We start from the raw sequence: 13,003 nt of genomic DNA on the forward strand, positions 1-13,003 counted from the left end.
GTGGGGATTGGTTAGTTACGTGGGAATTGGTTAGTTAAGTGGGGATTGGTCAGTGATGTGGGGATTGGTCAGTTATGTGGGGACTGGTCAGTTACGTGGAGATTGGTCAATGATGTGGGGATTGGTTAGTTATATGGGGATTGGTTAGTGATGTGGGGATTGGTTATCTAGGGATTGGTTAGTGATGTGGGGATTGGCTAGTCTTGCCATCTTACTAGGTTTAAAAGGAGTCTTCTCAGAAGCCAGAATGGAAGATCCCAGGACCATCAAGACAGAAGAGCCAGAAGGGGAGCACACATGAGTTTCTTGCTCAGAAAAGCATCAGCAGAAGAGGCAGTAGCATGGGGAGACAGAGCAGCGGGCTTCCTGACCCACTCTCTAGGCAGGAAACTGGCATGCAGCATTGGGTACCCTTTGAGCATTTATCAGCAGAGAGAGATAAAGGGGCTTGTGATGCTTACCCAAGCAGGGCAGAGGTCAAGAAGCCATGTGGCTGAGAGGTCAGTGATGAAGGAGAGGTTTGCTTGCAGGTGTATGCTGAGTTGTTTCTCAGTTCCCTTCCCTAATAAACTCTGGAATTGTGAGAGTCATCCATGAGTTCTGTGTGGTCAGAGCAGTGGATTATTGAACCCAACAGAGAAGAATGCTGTAGGAGAGATGATTGGTGATAGAAAAGGATAAAGAAGGCTGAAGGCTGGAGACTTCTCTCTCATAGGCATTGGCCTTGGCTTGATTTTAAGTTTAGCGCTTCTCCCTTGTGAAGCTGGAGAAAGTCAGAGTAGCTCACATGTTGTTTTCACACCCTGGCTCCGCAGGCTTGAACCATACTCTGTTTTGTTCTCCTGTATTTGAACCCATTGTTGTAGCCATTGTATTAGTCAGTTACTTCAGTGTCTTCCTCTTTTCACTGATCCTCTATTTTACCAAACAGGTACTAATGCCTTCTGGTAACATGTCCAAAGTATTTGAAACCAAGTTTTAACATCCTCACTTCTAAGGAACATTCTGGCTGTACCTCTTCCAAGACAGATTTGTTCTTTCTTCTGGCACTCCATGGTACCTTTAATATTCTTCTTCAGCACCATAACTGAAATGCATCAATTCTCCTACAATCTTCCATATTCATTGCCCAGCTTTCTCATGCACATGAGGTGGCTGAAAATACCATGGCTTGGGTGTACCTTAGTCCTCAAAGTGGCCTTTGTAGTTTTCAACACTTTAAAGAGGTCTTGTGTCCAACACACTGTGTTTACATTTCTTGATTTCTTGACTGCTGCTTTCATGGACATCTTACTCCAGAGGGGACATGAGCCTGTTTAGATCACGTTTGATTGGATTTGGTATCTTTCCTTGGTTTGTCTCTGTCATGACATGTCTTGAGCCTTGTGCTACTGAAAACAACGATTGAAGACACACGTTTGTTTTCCAGACAGTGGCTCTCTGCAGTGTCTTCTCCATATAACTTAGGTAACACTCATGTGGGGACATCCCCTTATGGACCTGTATCAAGGGCAAACCCAGACCCTTCAAATTCCCTTTCCTTGTCTCATAAATGATTAGGTGAGCTGCTTTCCCCCCACAAATCATTCAGAACAGAACGTTTATTTATCAGACTTTGGTTAAACCTCACCCTTTCTCCCAGGTCCCTGAACTTTGACCCCAGCCTCACCCAGCCTCCTTCAAGGTCTGAAAGAAGGGACTGGCCCTGGGGGAAACATCCTCTCATCTTCTATTGGATCCTGCCACTCTTTCAGCTCACTTCCCACACTTTTGAGCCTTATTCGCTGTTGGTTAGTTGCCTTCTAGTTGATTCTAACTCAGGGTGACCCTGTGTGAGCAGAGTTGGACCATTCCATTGGGTTTTCAAGGCTGTGATTTTTTGCAAGCAGATCACAAGACCCTATGTTCTGAGTTGCCGCTAGGTGGTTTCCAACTGAAAATCTTTTTGCCAGTAGTCAAGTGCTGAGCCATTTCTGCCACCTGTTGTTAAGTGCCATTGAGTTGGTTCTGACTCATAGTCACCCTGCATAAATAAGGTTACCAAAGAGTAGCTTGGTGGGTTTGAACTTCTGACCTGTGGTTCACAGTCCAGTGCTGATCCTACAGTGTACCATGCCAGGAGTCACCTTCTTGCTGTTGTTAAGTGCCTTCAAGTCAGTTCTGATCCATAGAAACTCTGCATAGGGTTTCTAAGGAATGGCTGGTGGGCTTCAACTGCCGACCTTATGCTTCAAACTGACCTTACAGTCCAGCACATTAACCCACAGTACCACAGCAGGACCCCTGGAATCACCTGGTCATTGTTAAGTGCCATCAGCTCCAACCATAATGCTCTTGTATGGGGTTTCTGATGAGCAGCTGATGAGCTTGAACCACTGACCTTGCAGTACAAACGGCTTTGCAGTCTGGTGCATTAACTCACAGTGCCACACCAGGATGCCACTGAAGTCATCTTGGTGTTGTTGTTGTTGTTAGGTGCCATTGAATCGGTAGTGACTCATAGTGACCCTATATACAACACAACAAAACACTGCCCGGTCTTGGGCCAATCTCACAACTGTTGCCACACTCGAGCCACACATTGATGCTGCCATTTTGCCAGTCCATCTTGCTGGGGGTCTTCCTCTTTTTCTCTGACCCTCCACCTTACCAAGCATGCTATCCTTCTCCAGCTACTGGTCCCTCCTGACAATATATCTGAAGTATGAGAGACTGAGTTTGGCCATCCTGGCTTCCAAGGAGCACTCTGGCTGCACTTCTTCCAACACAGATCTGTTGGTTCTTTTGGCATCCCATGGCATTTCAATATTCTCCTCCAACACCATAACTCAAAAGCATCAATTCTTCTGTGGTCTTCGTTATTCACTGTCCAGCTTTCACATGCATATGAGGTGATTGAAAATACCATGGCTTGGGTCAGGCGCACCTTAGATCTCAAACTGACATCTTTGCTCCTCAACACTTTAAAAAGGTCTTTGTTTCCTTGACTGCTGCTTCCATGAGTGTTTATAGTTGATCCAAGAAGAATGAAGTCCTTGACAACTTCAATCTTTTTTCCATTGATAAGAATGTTGTTTATTGGTCCAGTGGTGAGGATTTTTGTTTTCTTTATGTCGAGATGCAATCCATAATGAAGACTGTGTTCTTTGAGCGTCCTCAGTAAATATTTTAAGTCCTCTTCACTTTCAGCAAGCAAGCTTGTATCATCTGCATATCGCAGGTTGTTAATGAGTCTTCCTCCAATCGTGATGCCACGTTTTTCTTCATATAAGCCAGCTTCTTGGATTATTTGCTCAGCATGCAGGTTGAATAAGTATGGTGAAAGAATACAACCCTGTTACACACCTTTCTTTTAAACCGTTCAGTGTTCCCATGTTCTGTTTGAACAACTGTCTCTTGGTCCATGTACAGATTCCTCATGAGCACAATGAAGTATTCCAGAATACTCATACTTCACAATGTTGTCCATAGCTTGTCATGATCCACATAATCGAAAGCCTTTGTGTAGTCAATAAAGCACAGGTAAACATCTTTCTGATATTCTCTGCTTTCAGCCAAGATCCATCGGATATCAGCCATGATATCTCTCATTCCTCGTCCTCTTCTGAATCCAGCTTGAACCTCTGGAAGTTCTCTGTCAATGTATGCTTGCAACTGTTTCTGTATTACCTTTAGTAAAACTTTACTCACATGAGATATCAAAGATACTGTCCGATGATTTCTGCATTCTGTTGAGTCATCTCTCTTTGGAGTGGGCATAAATATGGATCTCTTCCAATCAGTCAGCCAGATAGCTTTCTTCCAAATTTCTTGGCAGAGATGAGTGAGTGCCTCCAGTGCCGCCTCACTTTTTTGAAAGATTTTAATTTTTATTCCATCAATTCCTGGAGCCTTGTTCTTTGCCAATTCCTTCAATGCATCTTGGACTTTTTCCTTCAGGAGTCACCTTGGGACCGTCAATTAAAGATGTAAATTATAAAATTAAATATGATATAAAAAATGAAATATAAAACGAAATCAAATATGAAATTAAATAGGATTTTAAATAAATATAAAAATGAAATTCAATGTAATATCAAATTTAAAAAGTAAACTATAAAATTAGTTAAATATAAAATAAAGTTGCTCTATATCATAAGTGAAGTCCTGTTGTAGCACTGTGTGATAGATAAAGCGCAGGACTGTAAGGTCGGTTTTAATTACCGGGTCAGCAGTTCATACTTACCAGCCATTCCTCATAAACCCTATACAGGGTTGCTACAAGTCTGAACTGACTTGATGGCACTTAACGACAACATACGATAAGCAGTGGACTATGACCACAAGGTCCAGAGTTCGAGCCTGCCAGCAGTGCTGCAGGAGAAAAATGAGACTTTCTGCTCCTTTGAAGATTTTTAAAAGCCTCAGAAACCCTTTATAGGGACGCTGTGAGTTGGAACTGACTCCACAGCAGTTAGTAACAACAAAATGTACATAAGATGATGACTATACTCTAAAATACAATAACTATAATATCCAATTGAATAAATAAGATAAAAATAAAGTAAAAAAATATATAAAATTAAGTACAGTTTGAAAAATAGAGTAAAATGTAAAGTAAAATATAATTTTAAATTAGATTAAATTAAAAATAAAAATTAAAAACATGAAACAGTCACATGTGAACTTAAATAAATGAAATGTGATATAAAAGATTTAAAATGTGAAGAATGGAAAAGATAAAATACAGTCTCATATAAATATAATAACTCAGTGCAATAAATAACTTTACTTAAGATAAAACTATGTTTTTCCTAGAGCAGGATGTGCCCACCAGGAAGAAAATTCTGAGGAACCTTGGGTTTTCTATTTAAATTGTGCTGAGAAGACTTTCATTTGCCCCGTCTGTACCCAGTTTGCTGCCCGGCCTCACTGGCCTTGTCTCTGATCCGCCCGCGGCCCCTGGAGTGTTACTTGGCCTTGTCAGATATTGACAGATACCATCATGACTGCTGCTCTGGCTGCTCTGTTGTCTGTCAACATCATGAGTCAAGCTTTGCTTTCAAGAATGAGATATAATCAATTGAGAGAAGCTTCCTGAAAAAAACAAAACAAAACAAAAAAACCCCCACCAACTTTCATTTCCAGAATATGGTCAGCAACTGTAGGGAATGGGCATGCCACCTCATTGCTGTTGTTGATAAGTGTTGTTGAGTTGGTTCCGACCCATAGCAAACCTGTACAGGGTTTATGAGGAGCGGCTGGTGAGTCTGAACCACAGACCTTGCAGTTGAAACTGATCTTTCAGTCCAGCGCATTAGCCTGCAGCGCCACACCAGGACTCCTAAGAAGGCAAAACCCCCATGGTTTCTGTTGGTCTTGTTGCTGATTGGTTTTGAGAGGGAGACTCTTTGCCTTAAAGATATGAGTGCTGAAGGATAAGCAATGTACTGCTAATCATAAGGGTGGTGGTTCAAACCGACTCAAGGCCACTTAACAACGACAATAGTCAGAGCTGTTGCCAGTGAGGTTGGATAAGGTGGAGGCAGCGATTCTGGGCTAGACCTGTTTCCTCCACATGCCAACAGTAGCTTCTCCACATGCCTCCTCTAGTTGGTTATGAAGTACCCTTGATACCACTTCCTTATGGCATCTGGATCTGCCTGCTTGTCTTCTGCAGCCTCTAATCATACCTCAATCCACCACTGCCCCTTCCATTAGCCCTTGACCTACGCTATTTCTTCCTCCTCCCATCTTCCTTTATTTAATGTAAAAACTTATAGATGACACATTTGTGAATCCAGCATTTGCTACTTGTGGAACTAACTACATCAGTCACGTGGTACAACCAGCACCAATATCCATTGCCATGGTTTCCATTTCCAGGAGCCCTGGTGGTGCAGAGATTAGGTCAGTGACTCCATAGGAGATAAGGCCTGGAGATTGGCTCCCGTTAGAGCCACGGTCTTCTGTAGCTTCCAGGTAGACGGATAAACACAAAGCCAGGAGCTTTATGTTCCATGCTGAGACCAGCATCTCCAGTTCTGTGGGAGAAAGTCCTATCCATGTGCTCTTGTAAGTATGACAGCCTTGGGAACCCTCAGGACAGTTCTGCTCGGTCCTATAGAGGGTTCTATGAATTGTAATCAACTCAACAGGAGTGAGTGGTCGAGGTCCTAAAAGATTAGAGGGAAGAAGTTTATGGGGTATCAGGAGGCATTTCCTAAAACAACTAGCTAGAGGCAGAATGGGAGGCATGTTGCTGTGAGGCCTGAAGGAGACACCACTAGTATGTTAAATACCAGCAGGGTCACCCATGGTGGGCAGGTTTCAGCTCAGCTTTCAGACTCAGACACTAGAAAAATGGAGAGGCAGACCACTTCTGAAGGTTAGCCACTGAATACCTTATGAATGAATAGCAGTGGAACACTGTCAGCTAGCGCCAGAATGTTGCATAGTGAAACATGATCAAGACCACCAGAGTATTGTCATACAAATGCCAGAAAATGAGTCCCTCAGGCTGGAAGACACTCAAAATACGACTGGGGAAGAGCTGCCTCCTCAAAGGAGAGTTGGCCGTGATGATGTGAATGGAGTAATGCCTCTGGGACCTTCATTTGCTGATGGGGCAGAACTCAAAATGAAGAGAAACAGTCGAAAACATCCATTAACAACTGGAGTATGGAGTACGAGAATCAAGGAAAATTGGAAGTTTCACAAATGAAATGGAATGCATTAAAAATTGATAGTCTGTCTAGGCATTAGTGAGCTGAAATGGACTGATATTGGCCATCTTGAATCAGACAGTCATATGGTTTACTATGCTAGGATTGACAAATTCAAGAAGAATGCTGTTACATTTATTGTCAAAAAAATCATATCAAGGTCTGTCTTAACACACAACACCGTTTGTGACAGGATAATCCATGCACTTCCATAGAAGGCCACTAGGTGTTCCTTGGAAGCCCTACACAGGATCACTATTAGTCAGAACTGACTCTATGGTACTGAACAGCAATAATAGTACCACTATTATTTCCATTTTGGAGCTCTGGTAGCGTAGTGGTTACGAATCGGGCTGCGAACCTTAAGGTCAGCGGTTCGAAACTACCAGCCGCTCCGCGGGAGAAAGACGAGGCTTTCTACTCCTGTAAAGATTTACACCCTCGGAAACCCTGTACAGGGTCGCCATGGGTCGGAACCGACTCGACGGCACTTAACAACAACAACAACATTATTTCCATTTATGCACCAACTATGAAAACTAGTGATGATGAACTTGAAGAAGTCTACCAATTTCTTTAGACTGAAATTAATGAAACATACAATCAAAATGCATTGATAATTACTGGAGATTGGAATGCAAAGGTTGGAAACAAAGAGGAAGGATCAGTAGTGGGAAAATATGGTCTTGGTGATAAAAATGATGCTGGAGAGATGCATGATAGAATTTTGCAAGACCAATGACTTCTTCATTGAAAATACATTTTTAAAACAACCTCAAAGGCAACTATACACTTGAACCTCATCAGATGGAATACACAAATATCAAATTGACTATTTTTGTAATGATGAAGACCAAGGTACGTCTGACCCAAGCCATGGTATTTTCAATAGCCTCATATACATATGTGAGGTGGACAATGAATAAGGAAGACCAAAGGAGAATTGATGCATCTGAGTTACGGTATGGTGGTGGTGGTTATGTGTCGTGGAGTCAGTTCTGGCTCATAGTGACCCTGTTTAGGGTTTCCAAGGCTGTAAATCTTTATGGGAGCAGGAAGCTTAATTTTTCTGCCTGGAAACTGGTAACCTTGCCGTTAGCAACCCAACACCTATCCCCTAGCCCCCCAGGGATCCTTGGGAACTTTGTTAAAAATGTCAGTTCTCCAAGTGATTCTGGTTCAATTAATCTGGGATGACCTCAGGAATCAGAGTTTTTAATACTCTCTGTGATGCAAAGTCTGGTGATCCACAGACAGCATGCCCAAGGTCCAGAGATTAACACTGTTGACCAGGGCTGCTCTTGCTGTCTCTGCCACTCTCCTTGCCTGTATGCAAATACGATTCCTGTTAGCTCTTCCTAGCTCAGGTTGGACCTTCCATGCCCTCTCCCAGATCCTTGCTGCTTAGCTGAGCTCTCAAATGCAACCACCTTCTGGCCTTCCTGGCCCCATCAAGTTGACACTTGGCTCTGCATATCGATGAATTCACTCATGGCCATCAATGACCACTTGTCCATTTAGTGCAGAACAAATGGGCTGATGTTGCTGAGAAACCCTGAGAGGACACAGACCATCAATCACAGCTCTCTGTGGGTCCACCTAGCCCTGAAAGGTGACAGATCCATTGCAGCCAGTTGAGATCAAGAACGACAAGGACCCAAGGCCTTGCCCCCTCTGCCGCTCCTGCACCAAGATCCGAGTCCAGCCTCTGACTCTGAGCAGGAATTCTTTCACCACCTCACCACACCCACATTGTCTGGCCACTTGTGCCTCCATCCACGTGTTGTGTCCCCATATTCAGTCAGTGCTAGCTGCAGATTTCCCCACAGTATCTCCCCAGACCTTCCCAACACCCCACACCTCTCCGTCTCTCAAAGTTTCCATCTTCTTCATCCTGCTAGCCACGATGGCAGCTGCAGTGGAGTTGATTTCAACTTCTGGTGACCCCAAGTACAACAGAACAAACTGTTCCCAGCCCTGTGCCATCTTCACCTGCACTGGGATGTTTGAGTCCATGGATGCGGCCTCTGTGTGTCCCAAGTGCATCCCACCTAATCTAGAAGCTCTGATGAAACCTCCGCCCCATGGCTGACCCTGCTGGTGTTTGAAATACCAGTGGCCTAGCATCCAGCATCGTAGCAACATACAAGCCATCACAGTAGGACAAACTGACGGATGAGTGATATGTTGTTGTTCAGTGCTGTCGAGTTGGTTCTGAGTCATAGTGACCTGTATCATGGGGATTTCTTCTTGTTGTTAAGTGCCATCAAGTCGTATGCCAACCCATAACGAACCTGTGTAGGGTTTCCAAGCAGCAGCTGGTGAGTTGGAACCTGCGACATTGCGGTTCAAACTGACCTTGCAGTCTAGCACATTATCCCAAAGCGCCACACCAGGACTCCCATTTTACAGCAATGGAGAACTTTTTTTTTTTTTTTTAAGGTTTTTATTGTGGATTGAGTGAAAGTTTACAGGGCACAGCATCAGTTTCACATTCAACCATTCATATGACTTGTTTCATTACATTGATTATAATCCCCTCCATACATCATCAGTTAACAGTGTTTCTCTCTATCCTCTTTAGCTTTTTTTGGAGGGGGCGGGGGGAACTTTGCCTTTTTGGAATTTACAGTCTCGGCTTTTAGGGAAGGCTTTTACATTTATCTGTGGATATCCAGGGCTCATGTATGCGATTACTAACAAGCATAACTGAATAATCAGATGAGGGACAGTTTGCTATGTCTGCTAGGTGGCTAAAGTCTGATCCTCAGAGCCTATGGTTTGGACAGTCTGCAGTGCTTGGGCCCACAGGGCCTTGAACTCCTGACCGGGTCTGCACGGTCTGCATCAGATTCCCCCTTATTTATTATTTGTTTAAGGGACACTGCCTGTTTTAGGCGGTCAGTGCAAATTTCTCCATCTTACCTATCATTGAAACTCATTGCAGCATGGCAATGGCTCTGCCTTAGGTTGCTGAGGTTCCACGTGATCCTTACCCGTCTCTGGCCACACGTCCAGTATAAACAGCCGCCATCCGAAGAAGGAGGCAAGGAGGGAGGAGACCGACTGGGGACTCCATACGTAAGACGTTGCCAGACCACCACCTGCTCTAAGGTGACCAAGCAGGATTACTATGCTGAGGTTCAATCAAATTCTTAGGGGATCCTAATCTCTAGCAGGGGTAGCAAATTAGTAGCCACTCAGTGCTCAATTTGAGAATTACTTATATCAGAAATTTGAGCATGTAGCTGATGGATATCCACAGAAATGGAGAACCTTTTATCTGCCCAAATTTATAATGTCATTCACAAGCCACACAAAATTCTTAACCTAAAATTCAACCTGCTATATTTGGTTATATAATTAACTCATGTGTAATGTGATGGCTGGAACTGCAGTTGCCTTGGCAGAAGCAGACCCAATGATTTCACGGCCCTTGTATAGTTTGTAGGCTGGATGTTCCCCACCTCTGTTGAATAGGGTTTCCAAGCAGCAGCTGGTGGGTTTGAACTGCCAACCTTGTGGTTCTCAGTCCAGTGCTAATCCTGTAGCACCATACCAGGTGTCCAATGGGTGGAGCTTTTATTTCTTCTAAAACTTTTCTGTTTTCATGCTTCCTGTTTTGCTTCTTAAGAAGCACTGGTATCTAATTCAGGGGTCAGCTAACTAATCCTGTGAAGGATCAGATAATAAATATTGTCGGTTTAGTGGGTCAGAGGGTCTCAGTCACAAATACTCAACCCAGCTGTTGTCGTGTGAAAGCTGCCACGGTTAGACCCCTATACAATTTCATTTACGAAAATGGGGTACAGTACAGGCTCTGTGATTCATGGATTCTTGGTCTAGCCCTTCTTCATTACTATATCAATTCAACAGATATTTGTTGAGCATCTCTATGTCTTAGACACTGTGATGAGTACTGGAGGTACAGAAATGGGGCAAGACAGATACGATCCCTGTTTTCATGGAGCCTGTAGTTTAATGATCAGATGGTGGTTGTTGTGATGTGCTGTAGAGTTGGTTCTGGCTCAGTGTGACCCTCTGCACAACCAAATGAAACACTGCCCAGTCCTGTACCATCACCACATTTGTGATGATGTTTGAATCCACTGTTGTTGCAACTATGTTATCCTATCACTGGGGTGTGTGTATGGGGGGTCTTCTTTTTCACTGGCTCCTCCAGAACCATATTGCACATTGTTCTGTTGTAATCCATAGGGTTTCCATTGACTAGATTTTGGAAGGAGATCTTTCTTTCTAGGTGCTATCGAATTGGTTCTGACTCATAGTGACCCTATACACAGCAGAACAAATCACAGCCCAGTCCTGAGCCATCCTTACAACTGTTATTACGTTTGAGCTCATTGCTGCTGACACTGTGTCAGTCCATCTCATTGGGGGTCATCCTCTTTCGCTGACCCTCCACTTTACCAAACATGAGGTCCTTCTCAGGGGACTGGTCTCTCCTGACAACATGTCCAAAGAATGAGAAACAAAGTCTTGGCTATCATGAGTTCTAAAGAGCATATTGGCTGTACATCTTTCAAGACAGAATTGTTTGTTCTTCTCGTAGTCTATACTACTTCCATTATTATACACCAGCACCATCATTCAACTGAAGTGATTCTTCTACAGTCTTCCTTATTCACCTTCCAACTTTCATATGCATATGAGCTGATTGAAAATACCATAGCTTGGATCAGGCACAGTTGAGTCCTCAAAGTGGTATCTTTACTCTTGAACACTTTAAAGAAGCCCTTTGCAGCAGATTTACCTAATGTAATACATCGTTTGATTTCTTGACTGCTACTTCCAAGAGTAAGGAGGCCTGGTGGTTTAGAGAGTTATGCATTGGGCTGCTAATGACAAGGTCAACAGTTCAAATCCACCAGCTGCTCTGTGGGAGAAAGATGAGGCTCTCTACTCTTATAAAGATTTCAGCCTTGGAAACCGGGTTGCTATGGGTCAGAACCGACTCCACACCACACAATCATCATCACCACTTTTGTGAATGTTAACTGTGGATTCATGCAAAATGAAGTCTTTGACAACTTCAATCCTTTCTGTTTCTGATGATGTTATTTATTGATCCATTTGTGAGGATTAATTTTTTTTTTTTTTTTTTTTACATTGAGGTATAATCCATACAGAAGGCAAGATTCTGTGATCTTCATCAGAAAGCATTTTAAAATCCTCTTCGCTTCTAGCAAGCAAGGTTGTTTCATCTGTATATCACTGGTTGTTACTTGGTCTTCCTCCAATCCTGAAGCCACTTCTTCTTCATATAATCCATCTTCTCAGATTATTTGCTCAGCATATGGATTGAATAAGTATGGTGAAAGGATACAATCCAGGTGTACACTTCTCCTAATTTTAAGCCATTCATTACCACCTTGTTTTGTTCAAAGGATTGCCTCTTGGTCTATGAACAGTTTCCTCATGAGCACAATTGTTCTGGAATACCCATTTTTTGCAACGTTGTCCATAGTTTGTTATGATCTATACAATTGAATGCTTTTGCATACTCAATAAATCACAAGTAAATATCTTTCTGGTATTCTGTGCTTTTAGCCAAGATTCATCTGATGTCAGCACTGATACCTCTCGTTCCAAAGTCCTCTTCTAAATCCAGCTTGCATTTCTGACAACTTCCCTCAATGTCCCACTGCAACCATTAAAAAAAAAAAAATGTTTTATTGTGAATTATGTGATAGTTTACATGGGAGAACATTAGTTTTACATTTGTCCTATCATATATCGTTTTATTGCCATGGTTACAATCCCCTCCATGCATCATCAACCAACCAAAGGGTATACCCTACAAGCCTGCCCCCCAGTTGCCAGCACACAGTCCCTCTCCCTCTCTGGGTCTAAAGTCCCCAGCTGCTCCATCTCTCCATGTCATTGTCTCTGCCTCCATCTCTGGTATCACTGCTTCTCTGGGTAGGATCCTGCACTCCGCTTTTCTCCCTTGATGGTCCCAGGGACCTCCGCTTCTAGACTGCAAAGTTAAACACTCCCCTTCTTGCTACAAAACGTCTACCTTTACATTTCCAACCCTCACAATCAGTCCTGGTAGCAATTATTCACTATTGTATCACAAGAGACCTATCCACATTTCCTTTCATCAACCCTGCCTAGACAGATTGGATACTACTCAGTGGAGATTCTACCTTCCTCTATGCCATCTGGATCTGGATCTACATTCCCTCTTGAAAGCTTGTAAGCCAGTCACTTCTTGTCTTTGAAGCCCTCCCATTTTGGGTAGCCAATGTCCAAATTGCCCATCCCTGTCTACT

Source organism: Chrysochloris asiatica, unplaced genomic scaffold, assembly GCF_000296735.1.
Source record: "Chrysochloris asiatica unplaced genomic scaffold, ChrAsi1.0 scaffold00102, whole genome shotgun sequence".
Taxonomy (NCBI): Eukaryota; Metazoa; Chordata; class Mammalia; order Afrosoricida; family Chrysochloridae; genus Chrysochloris; species Chrysochloris asiatica.